The following is a 15,761-nucleotide window of genomic DNA, read 5'->3' as shown; positions in this document are numbered from 1 at the left end:
GCTACACAGAGAAACCCTGTCTCCAACCCCCCCCCCAAAAAAAAAACCCAAACAAACAAAAAATGGCGATTATTTTAAGTAATTGGGAAAATAAAGTCAAATAGCTAGAATGTATAGGATTAATAAAAAGTTATTCAAAACCCAGGTCTACAGAAACTCTATAATTTATTGACTGTAGAAGATTTAGAAATATATTTAATTTTAGAATTTTTTAAAACAGACAAGTTTCACAGAACTTCAATTTTGCCATAAAAGGAAGCAGATAACATGTCAAAGCTTATATTTCTTGTCAAGTCTAAAGGTTAACTGTACCAAGGTTTTGACAATTGTGGTGATTTGAATAAAAATACTCTCCATAAGCTCATATATTTGAATACTGGGTTCCCTAGTTGATGGGACTCTTTGGAAGAATTAAGAGGCATGGCTTTGTTGGAGGAGGTAAGTCACTGGAGGTGGGCTTTGCTGTAAAAGGAACACATTATTCCTAGTTAGCTCCTTTGCTTCTTGCCAGGAGATCAAGACATCAGCTTTTATCCATTGCTCCGGTGCCAAACCTTACCTGGCTGACGCCGTGCTTCCTGCAATAATGGACATAATCCTCAGAAAGTTGAAGACCCAAATAAATGTTGCCTTTTATAAATTGCTTTGGTAATAATGTCTTATAATAGCAAAAGAAAAATAACTCAGACAACAGCATATAATCCAATACTGCTGAACTACTGCCAATATTGTGGGACTGAGTTCTGAATCTTTAGATCTTGAATAATTTTTTTATTAGATATTTACTATATTTACATTTCAAATGTTGTTCCCTTTCCTGGCTTCCCCTCTGAAAATCCCCTGTCCCCTTCTCCCTCCACTGCTCACCAACCCACCCACACTTGTTTCCTGGCCCTGGCATTCCCCTATACTGGGGCATAGAGCTTTCACAGGACTAAGGGACTCTCCTCCCACTGATGACCAACTAGGTCATCCTCTGCTACATATGCAGCTGGAGCCATGAGTCCCTCCAGGTGTATTCTTTAGTTGGTGATTTAGTCCCTGGGAGCTTTGGTGGGTACTGGTTGTTCAAATTGTGGACATTCAGTTAATATTTGAGAATTGGTGACTGTTGCATGAAAATTCTGTAAGTTATCCCACAGCTGGGAAGTTTCCTACAAGATCATGTAAGACATATCCCTATCTCTGTAATCAGCAGATACTGGGTTTTAAGGTACGTTATTGGTTATGCTTTTACAAGAGATACAAGGTGTGCCCTGCAAATCCTAGTTATAGGTGGTAGGGATGTGCCTGCACCTGTGATCTGGGACACTTTGAACTGCATATTCTTTTCTTCTTGTTATAGTTTAATGAAGATCTTCCTCAAGTACAAACTACCTTTGTCCTGTAACTCTCCTCAACTGTTGAACAGTTGGGTAGCTAATGCATAATTAATGCAACTCTTTAAAGCATTCTTCCCTCTCATCCTTAAATCATTTCAGTAGCTAGTACTTGAAGGTAGAGGTATATTTAAACATCCATTCTAAGAAGAATATAATCTCAGTAGAAACTATGTTTTAATTAGCTTTTAACCCACGTTTCTAAAATGGGGGGGACCTCTTTCATATGAGAAATTTTTAAAATATTGAGTTCTCTTATTAAATATGAAGCTTATGTAAAATCCAAGAAATAAAATATTTAGTGTAGAACTTGATAACTCAGCACATTGACTTCTTTTCTGCTAGTTTTGCTTTTATTAATCCTTCTCATGGAGCCTATTTTAAATAGAAACCCAGGAAAGAATACTCACTGACCGTCACATTGTACATTCCATTCTATAATTGTTTCACTCACACAAAAAACTTTGGTAGTCTATAAATCCTTCATTATTTTGAGTCAGATAATAGATGTGCCACATTCATTTCACTATAAAAGCCTGAAATTTATATTTTATTAGTCACTTCAGGATCTTTGTGACTACATATAATTTTATTGCAACAAGTATAGATGAAAATCTCTGAGTCTTAAAAAAGTTGTAAATAATACTAATGTGCATAAATTTCTAATAAAATGTAGTATTTACACAATAGAATTTAAATATACCATGATAACCGGAGCATATTAATATAACGTGTTAAACCAGCAGCAGTGAACAAGTGCTTAATTAGCTTATCATATAGACAATATTGAGTATTGGCCGTATTAATCAGTGATGACTTTGCAGGTACTGTACGGTAAGAAAAAAGAAACTCCTATTAATATAGTTAATTGGCAAAGTCTTGCTTTCAATTTTTTCTTTCAAAAGATCTGTCTCATTCAAGGTTGAAAGGCTCCTGACCAGGCAGTCTGTGCATGGAAGATTAAATTCAAGCAATCACTTTGCAATATGAAATTTAGTATTTTCAGACACTCTGTGGGCATCTTCTGCTTTTGACAGACATCCATCCTCCCTCATAAACTCCCCCACACAATGAGGAATGAAGTGGCAGCCTTAGACTACTCAGTTGGCAGGTGGAGGAAGAGACTAAATATGTCCCACAAATTTGAAAGACGAAAAAAAATTATGATTCTCTTCCCTCCCATTAGAGTACTCCCTAAAGCATAGCTATAATTTCCTAATGTCTGCCTCCCAAATGGTATTTTGGATATGATTTTATAAGTCATAGACTAAAATCTAAATAGGGTTCCAATTATTTCCTTAGCTCATTTTTTTCTGATGTCAATAATGTATATTAGGCTCTTTGATTGTAGAAACTGATAATAGCTAACGTATTTTTAACATTAGAAAATCTGTTGCATAGATTTTATCTTCTTCAATAATCATGACTAATATATTTTATATGTATGCTTTTAAGAGCAAATTTACATTTAATCACCAATATATCAAAATACAATCATCTCTCTCATATAAACCCATGCACATATATTGCTGAGATCAGAATATTGATCTCAGGAAAACAGAAGGCTGGATATTTTCTCCACTTTCAAGTATATGTGGAAATATCCCAGGTTGCCAATCAGTTTCATTAAAAACGTTTAATATCAAATGGTCACCACTGAAAACATACATATGAATAAACAGACTTGTGTACATGTTGAACATGAACACAGACTGAACAGGTTATAGTAAGGAAAGACAGTCTATTAATTTCTAAGGGAAGAAGAAGGGGCACAAAGGAGGGTTTGGATGAGGGAAAGGGAAGGAGAAATGATGTAATTATATCATACTATAAACGATAAAAGAAATAACTTTAAAATGGCGATGTGCTGAGTGACTATGGCTGTCACTGCGAGTGCCTGTAAGTAGCAGCTTTTCCTCATTGCTGGCCCAAACCCTGGCAGAATGGAACCTCAGACAGGCAACGTTCATTTGGTTCCATGGTTTAAGAGACAAAGGGACATGATGACATGGGGAAGAGACAGCTTGGTCCCATTTGGGTAGAAGGAGAATGAGGAATTTAAACACTGATGGGATTTCTTGTTACTTTTGTCCAGTGTAGAACTACAGTTCTATGGAATGGCACCAAGGAACATTCAGGGTGGGTCTCCTTTTCTCCCAAAGACACTATACAAATGCAGGTTCTCTCCATTACATGCCTACTGTACACTTTTGTAAATACGAATATCAGACTCAAAGCTGACTGAGATGCAAATTTATTAAAATGAAGCAACAGAATGGAGGGAGCACGTGGTGATTCAATCTTCCAGAGCTTTATTTTTCAGACATAGTAAACAAATCTGACGAAACCATATAGAGCCTGACTGGTATAACATGACCTTCTTTATTTCTAAAAAATTCCTATTTCTCCTATAATATCTATATCTGGCTATTAATTTAATACTGGCTAGAAAGTAACTGGGGATTAATACTGCAAAACAATTTTTGTAGTTAATGTCATGTGTTTTGGTAAATTATACTGTAGCAATTTCTTTTTTTTTAATTACAGTTTATTTATTTATTAATTATTTATTTATTATATGTAAGTACACTGTAGCTGTCTTCAGACACTCCAGAAGAGGGAGTCAGGTCTCATTACGGATGGTTGTGAGCCACCATGTGGTTGCTGGGATTTGAACTCTGGACCTTCAGAAGAGCAGTCGGGTGCTCTTACCCACTGAGCCATCTCACCAGCCCACTGTAGCAATTTCTAATACCTGTTCGTGTATAAATCTTGTGGTTGTCTATATTACTGGAGCCTGTTTTATATAGGTCTTTAATTTAACTGTAGTAAGGGATCAATTTAAGAATGTACACTTAATATGAATGGACATTCATATTAATATATATTCATAATTCATAAGATAATAAATTAATATCATATGAATCTATTGTTATCACTTGTTATGGAACTCTGCTGGCAGTATTCATGTATCAGTCTGTCAAATCATGCTTTGCCCTGGGTGCTGTACATATACTAGTTCCAGTTTAACACAGTTAAGGGAATTCCTTTCTAGAGATGTCTTTCTTATTCATTATTTTCTTTTACATTCTTAACTAAATTTTCTTTCAAAATATTGGTTTTATTATTGTGTGTGTGTGTGTGTATGCTTGTGTGTGATTCATGCTTGTAGATTAGGTGTGTCACAATAAATTTGAAGACATTAGCAGTAAATTTGTAGGATTTAATTCTCTGATTCCCCCCATGTTAGTCTCAGAAATTGAACTCAGGTCTTTATATTTAGCAACAAGTCACTTTTCCCACTGAGTCATCTTGCCAGCAGAGATATTAATTTTTTTTACAGGGGAGAAAGAAAACTTACATTTTTACAAACATTGTTCCCACCTTGTTGCTTGGTAATCATCATCTTCATGGTCTTAACTTCCTTTAATCAGCAGAATTGTTTGTTCTTGTTATTACTATTGTTCTAATTTTGTCTGAATAAACATTCCCAATGTTTGTGACTATATACTTTTTATATTTATTATTGAGAGAGCACTCTCAGTAATTGCTTCTGTGACAAATGTATGTGATAACCACAGCATTTCCCAGAAACAAAATGCCATTTCAAAGAAACACATATTAAATTTAAAAATATATATATATATAGTTTTATGCATGTACTGAAAACTGGGGATGTGCTTTCAATAAAACAAGCAGTTTTATCAAACTTTGAAGAACATGTGCCTTTTTATCTGCATTAAAATTGTCTAATTCTTTATAATCCTTCCCTAATTCTACTTACTTTAAAGCTGCCGTTTCAATTAAATAGCTGCAGTTGTAGATTTAGCCTTGCAATGTTATGTTTGGTCTCTTGACTGAGTTATATTAAGTCCAATATGTTTATGTTTTACAAAAAAAGCTCAAAAATAATCTGTATCCATTGATGATAACCTTTGGTATTGCTTCTTTTTCTTCTTCTTCTTCTTCTTCTTCTTCTTCTTCTTCTTCTTCTTCTTCTTCTTCTTCTTCTTCTTCTTCTTCTTCTTCTTCTTCTTCTTCAATTTTAACATTTGAAAATATAAGGATTTCCCAAGGCAAGGCAGTAACTATATTTATATTCATTCACCTACTCTTGAGGAAATAGAGATCATTGAATAACTAGTTAATTTGACAGATTCTTCCTTAAACTGATATTATTTGCTCACAGTTATATTATTAAGCATGGGTCAGTAAACAGAACCTGATATGGTGGCACATGTCTGTAGTGCTAGCAGTGTGGAGGCAGAGGCAGGATGAAAATGAGCTTAAAATTTCTCTAAAGAGAAGAAGCCTGGAGATGAGGCTCAGTGGTAGAGCCTCTGCCAACATCCGCAAGACCCTAGGAGAGAAAATGCACTGTCTTCCTAGCAGCCGTCCATAAAACCAGGCAGAAGATTATTTTTTTATTTAAAAAATGTACATGGTTTTAAGAAAATATTATTTAGGATACCATACTTAAGAAAGTAGAAGTGAGTCTGAGTCTGTGTGTGCTGTTGGAAAGTCATACTAAGAAAACAATAATAATCAATTTTTTTCCCAAAGAGAGATGTGTTGATTTAGCCAATTTAAAATAGCCTCAGAGGCATCTAAAATGTATCAGGGTCATGTTAGGGAAAGAAATGGAAATAGTTCCTCTTGAAATACTTTGACCAAGGATGAGCCCAAGTGTGAATTCTCCACTTCTCTCCCTGTGTCTTCTGTCTATCTCTCTGTAGCTTATGGTTTCTAGCCTGTTTGTAATCATCTGTTTCTTGTATAATTCTCATTCTGTTTCTATCTGAATGCTCTCCGTCTTGTAAGTTTGTTCATAACAAAGGACTTTGGTCTCTTTTCTATTGAACAGCACACATGAGCTATTACATGTGTTTTATTGAACAGCACCACATGAGTAATACTTCACAGAAACTTTTAATAGAGTTTTACAAGGGAGTACGTTATTAACTCCCACTGGCCCCAAAGCACTATGAGCAAACATTCACTTATCAAATAATATCCGTCTGCTGCTTCCTGCAATAATGGGGGATATCTATTAGATAAGGTTTGCTTTCAACATATTTTCTTTTTTCCAGTACTATCTATCTATATCTATATCTATCTATATAGATATAGATATATATATAGTTATATAGATATATATAGATACATATAGTTATATATACATATATATACACAAATGCATTGCCCATGTGTGAGGGCAGGGCTGAATACACAACTTAAGATTAAAACTATGCCTTAGTTTAGGTTTTATAAGTTGGTTCCACGAGGCATCCAAGGCGAGTATGGTTGCAGGTTCTACTGTTCTCTTAAAGACATATTAAACAAATAAACCGACTACACATAAAAACATCAGTCTTAAGTCTTAAGTGACCCCAACATGTATTATTAACTCAGCAGTAAGGTCCAGCAAAAGATCCAGTCTTTTTGAATGTAAGATGTATTCTCATAATATTGTACTGGTGCAGAGAGAAATAGGAGAAAACCTTCAGGAATCCACTACAGAAGTGAAAGGTTGCCAGAATAAAAATAGTAGGAAAGAAATGGCACAACACAGAAGGAGAGGCCAATCACATCCTATGCTGGTCCCTGGTGAGAGAGGGAACAGGGGAGTTCCTTCCAAAAGATAAGCCAGAGGAGTCAGGTGATCTCATACTGAGGACAAGACTTTAGCTCTCACAAGGATTCTAACCAGAGTCAGATTTTGGTTGGGTAGTGATTCTTGCAGTGGAAGGTTCAGCAGAGGGGAATAATCTGATGTTGTCAAGCTATATGATTTAGAAGACAGTAGTCTGCTGCCATCTTGAAAGGGAATCTATTAGGAAAACAAAGATACAAGGAGGGCCTGAAGTCTAGGGAACAAAAGAAAAAGAAAGAATCAAAATTAAGAGCATTAGAGAAAAAAAAAGTTGAGGTTGTTATAGAACAGAGTGAAATCTAGAGAATCATTAGGGAGTATTTTGAAAATATATATCCTCCAAGCCTGAAATAACTAGAGGAAATGCATATATTCCCTTAACACATGATCTACAAAGTTCATGACATAAACTTTGTAATTGTCCGCAGCAATGAGATTGAAGAAGGAATAAAAAGCTTCCCAACAAAAAGCTCTAGGGCCATTGTAACTGCTTCTGAATTCTACCAACCCTTAAAGAAACCAAAAGCAAACAAAAACCTCACTATAGTGCTCCTCAGACTGTTCTGTGAAACAAAAGAAAGGGTCTCTATCAAGCAAACTGGATAACGCGACCATTTCCTCACTACACAAACATGGTAAAAATGCAAAAAAAGAAACATAGCCAGAATATATTCTGTCACACAACCAATTTAGGGTTATCCCTGACTAGCTTACAAATAGATGAGACCCAGACTATGGCTATTTTATTTAGCTTTGTCAATTACTGGGCAGTAACCCCTAATCTACTCTTCACAGTTCTGGCCTGGGTACTTCCCGAGCAGTGTGTCCCAGATACTTGCTGTTTCTCCTGGCCTTATTCTCTTGGTCCATTTCCCCTCATAGTGGCTGGTTTCCTCCTCTCCCCTTGTTTTTCCTCTTTTTCTTTTGCTTTCTCTCTCTTCTCAACACCTAAACAGGTAACTCAAACCCACATACCTCTAATCCTTCCAGTAACTGGCTGTAGCCAGTTTTATTTAACCAATAGTTTGAAATTAAGGAATAAGATTTGGATAACAAAAGTTTGTGAGTGTGAGGATTCACTTGTAGGCCTAAGCCTTCTGGTACAGAATTTAACATTACAATACATAGCATTCAACCAAACCTCAGATCCAACATTTTTCTCGCTAAACATAAATGCAAAAACCATCAAGAAATTTAATGCAAACTCAGTACAAGAGTATGTTAAGATGGTAATGCATCAGAGACTATTTGGCTTACTTATAGGGATGAGAGAATGGATCAGAATTTGTACATTAATAAATATAAATCAGCACATAAGGATTTAAGGACAGGAATCACTGGACCTCAAGTAATGCAGCAGAAGCTTGTGATAATGTTCAAGATTCCATCATGGCACAAATCCTGAATAAACTAGGAACAGAAAGAAAATGCATAACTCTAGAAAGCCTACATGCAGCCAACTATAGCCTAGAGCATACCAAATGGGGGAAATGGGATCAGTATCTTATTAGAAGTAGATGCCTCCTCGTTTTACTCTGACTCAGTGTAGTGGTTGAAGACTTTTAGCTAGATCAAGCAGACAAGAGAATTATATAAAAATGGAAAGCATAAAGCAAGAACAAGTCACATCATCTCTATTTGTAGATGGTATTATCCAATACCTACAATGGCCTAAGAACTTCCCCATGCCGGTCTACACATTGAGCTCCATGCCTTCCGTTTTACACACCAGGACTGTGTGTAAACAGTCAACCAACCCAACCCAAACCAAAGCATAATAAACCCAAGAAAACCCAAATATCTAGTAATAAAAATTGCATAGTCCTTGAAGGAAGCAGACATGGAATACAGAGCAAAGTAGAATACTGAGAAACAAACCCCACACATTTACAGCCATCCACTCTTTTCTTTTTTCCTTTTGAAACAAACTTATCAGAAAAGTCCACTGGAGAAATGACAACCTCCTTAAAAAAAACAGTGCTTGGATAACTGGATAAGTGAAACATGATCCACTTGTACTCCTCATGTAAAGGGGGATTGGAAATGGATGTAAGATCTGAGGATGAGATTTAAAATGGCGAAATTTCTCTCAAAGCACTAGTGTAGGCAAGGATGTTCTGAACACGACTCCAGAAGGGATAGGTTAACAATTCCAAGAAATGACAAATGGCATTCACGAAATTAAAAAGCTTCATTTTTACAACAACAGAAAAAAAATCATCAGAACTATAAAATGAAAGAAAATATTCACCAGCTGCACGTTTGAAGGATCAAGTAAATTCCCATTTTACAGCTGTAGAAAGGTGTAGCCTGGCACCTTGACTTCTGGTTGCTTATTACCAGTGCCACCAAAGAATATAATTCTGCTGTGAAGGACTCAATCTGTCACTTTATTATATAGAGTCCTGGTAGACTAATGAAACGTTTAATATTAGGATGACTGATATAACAAAGAATTAATAACTTTAGAACGTGGCTTTGAGGAGGATAATGGGATAATTTACAGAAGTATGTTGATCTACTTCCGTTAAAACATAAATCAACCTTAGGAGAGGTTAAGAATGAGGGCATTGGTGTGATTTCAGTGAGGACTCCAGAGCAAAGTGGTGAAGAAAGCTGTGGTCTTCGAGAATACAAATATTATTTTATCTCAAACTTTGGCACTTATAAAAATTTACTTTGGGTAAATGTGAGTTGAAAATAGATTGAAAACACTGGAGGAAACCTTATCACTGCTTTAAACTAGTAATGTAGATATTTGGGTGATATTTTTCCCTCTTAGGGTGATGGTAAAACATGTTAGCAACAAATCCAGATTTTAGTAGGGACACTTGAAAAAACTATATGGGGAGGTAAACTTAGTTTCTCATGTGGTTTGTAGGAAAATGTGGGAGGAATGGCTAAATAAAGACAGCTGAAGGGATATATAAAGAACATGCATTTGATAGCCTCTCTGGATTCTTCATGCTGCAAGTAGATTCCGCTGAGTAGAGGGACTACAGTTGGCAAAGATTATGTATGACTTGAGAATTAAGGAGTCAGGATGAGATCAGGTCACCCAGGAAAGCTAGAGAGATTTGCAGGGTAAGATATGGAAGCTGCAAATAGTGAGGAATGAGAGGGAAAGGAAGAACACCCAAGGTTCTACACCAGCAAGACTGTGTATGAATCAAAATGACAGAATAGAGAAATACTGGTTCTGACCTCAAAGCCAATGGTACAGAGGACTGAGCTGACAGGACCTCCTTGGGTAAGGTCTTAGGTAGTGACTAAACTTGGTGGACTGATTTGCATAGCTCCTTTTGTTTTGGGGCTAAGTGACAGAATGACAGGCCACAGAGGATTATTTTTAAGCCTTGAAATCTAAGTGAGTTTATTTTTCTGTTATTGACTTCACCTGAGAATTTTCTTTCCATTATTTTTAACCTCTTGAAATGGATGTGTCTATCCTATGCCATTTCTCAACTGTATTTTGGGAGCAGAAATATTCTCTTTTCTGTTTTAACATGTTTACAAGAATAGAAAATTCCTTCCGGAATGGATTGAAGTCTCACACATAAATGACTCAAATTATTTACATGATACTAGGATCTTAATAATTTAATAATTGTCACAGGTAGCAAGGGACATAGCCAGCTCTCTGACCATCATTCTCTCAGGGATGGCACATCTTCTATACCCAGGCAAGGTGCAGTATCCCTTTATCATGCTGTCTGGGCTGACTTACCCACTTTTCCCCATACTGACTGCACATTGGATGAACCAACAGGGCAAGGCAGGAGAGCTGGCTCAGGTTGTGTGGGAGAAATGGTGGGCTGACCAGCTTAGACACCTCTCAAGCTAGATCCATGGCTTTGAGTTAACCTACTCCAAAATCTATACCATCTATGAAATACGGGAGTGTGTGAAGGGCTGGTCCTACAGATCCAAATCCACAGGATAATTATGACACAGGGCACCAAAAGGATATCTGAGAATAGTCCCAGTGAAGATCTAGAATTGATAGCGTAGTAGAAGCCAGAGGTCTCGAACCAGATCGACACCTCATTGTAATGAACATTTGTAAGCAAAAAAATGTGGACAAAGGATATACTGTGGAAAACACTGTGACACAATACAGCTTCTACAACGATATATTTTTCTTCTCTTTTGAGGTGAAAGCTGAAAGGGTGAACATCAGGTATGAGGGCACCTGGAGATGAGTTGGATTTGGGGGTACATGAAATTCACAGAGAACCAATAAAGTTTTTTTTAAGTTGATGGTTGAAGTTTGGGATCAAATATGGATGTTCTGATCCATTAGAATTTGGCAGAAAGTTGGACTCGCATATGAAAAGAACACAGATTTGGGATGGCCAGAGGACCCTGTTATGGGTTAAATTGTGTTGAGAAGGTTGCTCAAATGTTCAAGTGACCTAAAATGTAATCTTTCTTGGAACCATTTTGTAGATATGATTGCTTAAGATTAGGCTGTGCCAGAGGATGGAGAGTTGGTTCAGTGACTAAAAACACTTGCTACTCTTCCAGAGGATCCATATTCTACTCTTAGCACCAACATGGACATTCAGAGCCATCTGGAACTCCAGTTCCAGAAGCTATGACACCCTCTACTGACCTCCACATGATATCAAGCATGTGTATGGTACACAAATATACATGCAAGCAAAACACTCATAAAAATAAAAATAAGTAAAATCAAGTAAAGATTGGGCCATGCTGGACCAGATTCTTATTGAAGACTGTATGACAGAAAGGCATGTAAAGGCCATTTGATAACAGACGCAAAAGACAGTGTGATGCAGATGGAAGCCTCTGAAATGGGATGAATGACAGCCACCAGAGTTGGAATGAAGTAAGGAAACAGATGCCTCAGTGTAGTGAAATTAAAGACAGGGAGGTGGAAGTGGGTGGGTATGTGGAGGAACACCCTCATAGAAGCAGGGGGAGGGAGGATGGGATAGGGGGTTTCCTGTAGGAGAGAAATTGGGAAAGGGGATAACATTTGAAATATAAATAAAGAAAATATCCAATAATAATAAAAAAGAACAAATAAACCTATAAATAGTAACACATAAGTAAATAAAAAAAAAGTGTTTAAGAGCAAGCGTTGCTCTGGTCATGTCTTGATTGTGGAATTAAGGACACCAGGATTGGAATACAAAGCACATCTGCGGTATGAATCTGCACAAACTGTGGAACTTGGCTGCAGCCATTTTGGTCCTCTAGCTGACCAGCTTTCTTATATGCAGGACCCCTGTCTCTACCTGTGGCCTCTTTATAGTGTTCCAACAAGAATAGCTGGAATCACATGGGAATTCTGTGCAGCTGAAATCAAAACCTCAAAGCTGCCAAACTCTAGAATGGACATAGTTATTTCTCCTATATTTTATGTCCTGAAGTCCTCAGAGGACAAACCCAGGTAGACAGAAGGAGAAACTAGCTACTGTTCTTGTAGAGAGGAATGTGAAAGCATTTTTTTTTGTCCATTTAAATCCACTCCTAATATTGGAAAACGTAGACTGACATTGTGCTTTAATATGAGATGTGAATTTATATCACCCTTTTAAAGGTACAGGGACAATCTGCCAGCCATTTGAAACAAATATCCTTTATGCAGCTGATCTCTCTCATGCCTGAGCAGCTGTTGAAATGCAGTGGGACATTTTCACAAAGCAGAGGACCTTGAACTCTAATAAAAGAAAAAGTCTCCACTTAGAAGAAGGTCAATTCAAAATACAAACCACATGAGAAAGCTTACAACTGTGAGGGAAATTAAATATTTACAAAGAAAGAATAAGCCCTAAGCTCTGTTGATATAACACAAGAGATTCAAGTAGGATGATTCCCAATGATTAAAGATGACAAGTGTGAAATTACTCAAATAAAGGAGAGTAATCAAATTAAAGAGACCACAGACAAGTATATAGCAAAACCAAACTATAAGTTTCGACTTAAAATTAGAGGTAATTAATATTAAACACTTGCTAGGTTCGGTGGAGGCATTAGATCAAGTAAAGAAAAAATATTAAATTATATGATAGAGGTAAAAATTCTGAAAGAGTTAAAGAAGAAAAATAATTGAAACTGTAAATATACATACATACTCATTGTACAAATACACAGAGAGGATGGGGGTGGGGGAAAGTAGATGCTCATCAAATGGAACAAATAATTATTACATGAACTGATTTTATTTTTTTAACTTCCACATGCATATTTCTAGGTAAATGCCAATTTAAAGGTAGCATACTATATGATTTCAAATGTATGGCATTCTAGACACTTGTCAACACCCACAGAATATATAACACAAGTAATGAACTCCACATTATAGTCAATGATATATCAATATTGGCTCATCAGTGGTCCAGGCATGTAATCCCAACATGTAGGGAGACCACTGCAAGTTTCTGGTGTACCGAGAAATTCCAGACTAGACTTACTACATGAAAGAGCCTTACTCAAAAATAAAAGAACTTTCTGCTTTCCTAATTTGAAACTGCAGTACCTCAAAGAATCTATGCAAGAATTACAGCAAAATAAACCCACCAAAACAGAGTAATTTCTTAGATAGCTAAGCATTTAGCAAGTCCAGCACAAGACCTTCAGGAGATGCCAAAGATGTTAGGATTTAGCAGCATGTTATTAGTTAGATGGATCCTGATTGGTCCACAGACTTTCCACTGTCCTAGTAGAGACAAGAGGAGGTATTTTTGAAGACTGTTGTCCAGTATTTTAGCCACTATAGGGAACACACAGGATGTTTTTCTTTGCTTCTTCGATTGCTTTCAGACTAGAATAATACATTGTCTAAGGTGACAGACATATTTGGGAGTGGACAATTGAAACACTTTTCACAGTTTCTTTTTGTAAATTTTCTCATGATCTTCTTATTGCTTTGAACACATTCAGGACATCGCATAATATGTTCCACTCCTGGGTCTAGGAAAATACAGGCTGGTAACAGGAAGAGAGACTTCATCCTTTTGGCGGGATAGTTGGAACCCAGATCTCACCAGCATGAAATTACAAGTGAACCCAGACTTTCCTATCTGCAGGGAGCTCTGTGACACGGGAAAACACACCATTTGCATCCAAAGTCTTCATCCAAAGACTTGTGGTAGAAAGGCCTCTGTAGAAGAAAGAAGACAGCAATTCCTAACCATTAGGAACATAGACTGAACACCTCTCATAGCAATTCTTTCCCAGGTTGTAAACATGAACTCCCAAACTGAAGTTATAACTCCCATTATAATACTCTTGTCTGCTTCCTATTCTTGCAGCTGTTTTGAGGCCTGGGTCCTCTGGAGACCATCTTGAATTTCTTAGGAATTGGCTTCAAGAGATGTGTTAGGAATATGAAATTCTTGTTTAGAATATGAATGTCTCTGGAGTTGCAAAAAACCCTCAATTATTTTGATATCCATATTCAACTCGCAGAGAGAGATCTGGGACATATCATTAATAGGAGGTAGGGTGATGATATAGAAGTCTCTGGTATGGATTTTCTTTAGGTTTAATTTGCTCACAAGTCAGCAGAGGTGGGGACTGGTAGTTTGAGATCTATTTAAATATTTGAAGAAACATTTGATCCCATAGGATGTTTTGTGGTGGGTTCCTTAGTAAACGGAGCAGCTTAAAACCACGAATTAGTTTTTGTCTTTAGTGACCTGGCTGGCGTATAACATTTTCAAGCAGGCTTTGGAGAAGACAAAGGCAGCAGAGATATGGATACCAGCAGCTCACATTTTAAATCCTATATATCACGAGTGACAATCAATAGTAATTACATTGTGATAATCAATGTGCATGAATATATTCAACCATCAGTTAGAGTACCTTCAATACTTAAAATTTTGTTAATACACATATTCTGTATGTGTTAATTAAATATCTTTAAATAAAAATTTCCCCAGCTGGAGATATATCTCGGTGTTTGAGAGCACTTACTTTTGTAGGACCCAAGTTTCGTTCCCAAAACCCAGGTCAGGGTATTCATACTCTCTTGTAATTCCAGCTCCATAGAATCCAACACCCTCTTCTGGGTTTTGTGGGCAGACACTCATCGGGCATACATGCAGACACATAAATAAAAATCAAATAAATATTAAAGTGATGATAAAGTCAGCTGGGAAGTATGGTGCATAGCTTTAATACCAGCACTTGGGAGGCAGAGGAAGGAGGATCTATGTTAACTTGAGGCTAGCCTGTTCTTCATAGCTTCAGGAGAGTTAGAGATATATAGTGAGACCCTGTCACAAAAAACATCAGTAAACTAAATAAATAAAATGAAAAGATTTTAAAAGTAAGCAAAAATGAGTAAATTGTAAAAGCAAACTGGAAAGACACCATTTGAACAGGTGATTATTAGATTGGCTGCACATTTCAAATTATATATGTATATATATATATATATATATATATATATATATATAACAACTGTTAAAGTCTATTGCATAGTTTATTTCTCAATCTTTTGGTAAAGGTCTCATTATCCCATGAAACTATGGTTTCAGTTTTCTTTATGTTTTTGAGACCCTAGCTTGCTAGACTAACCTGAGTGTCTACTTGGTCATAGTACACCCATTTTATGATGTTTTGGTGTTCTGAGTGTTTTGTTGTCATGTTTACAGGCTCAGCGCTAGCTTAGTCCCCCTAAACTTTCTGATTGCTTACCAAACTGGATGGTACCAGAGTCTAGACACTTGGGAAATTTTCTGCTCAATGGG

Source organism: Mus caroli, chromosome 18 (genome assembly GCF_900094665.2).
Source record: "Mus caroli chromosome 18, CAROLI_EIJ_v1.1, whole genome shotgun sequence".
NCBI classification, from domain to species: Eukaryota; Metazoa; Chordata; class Mammalia; order Rodentia; family Muridae; genus Mus; species Mus caroli.
The sequence above is the reverse complement of the archived record's forward strand: the minus strand, read 5'-3'. Positions refer to the sequence as shown.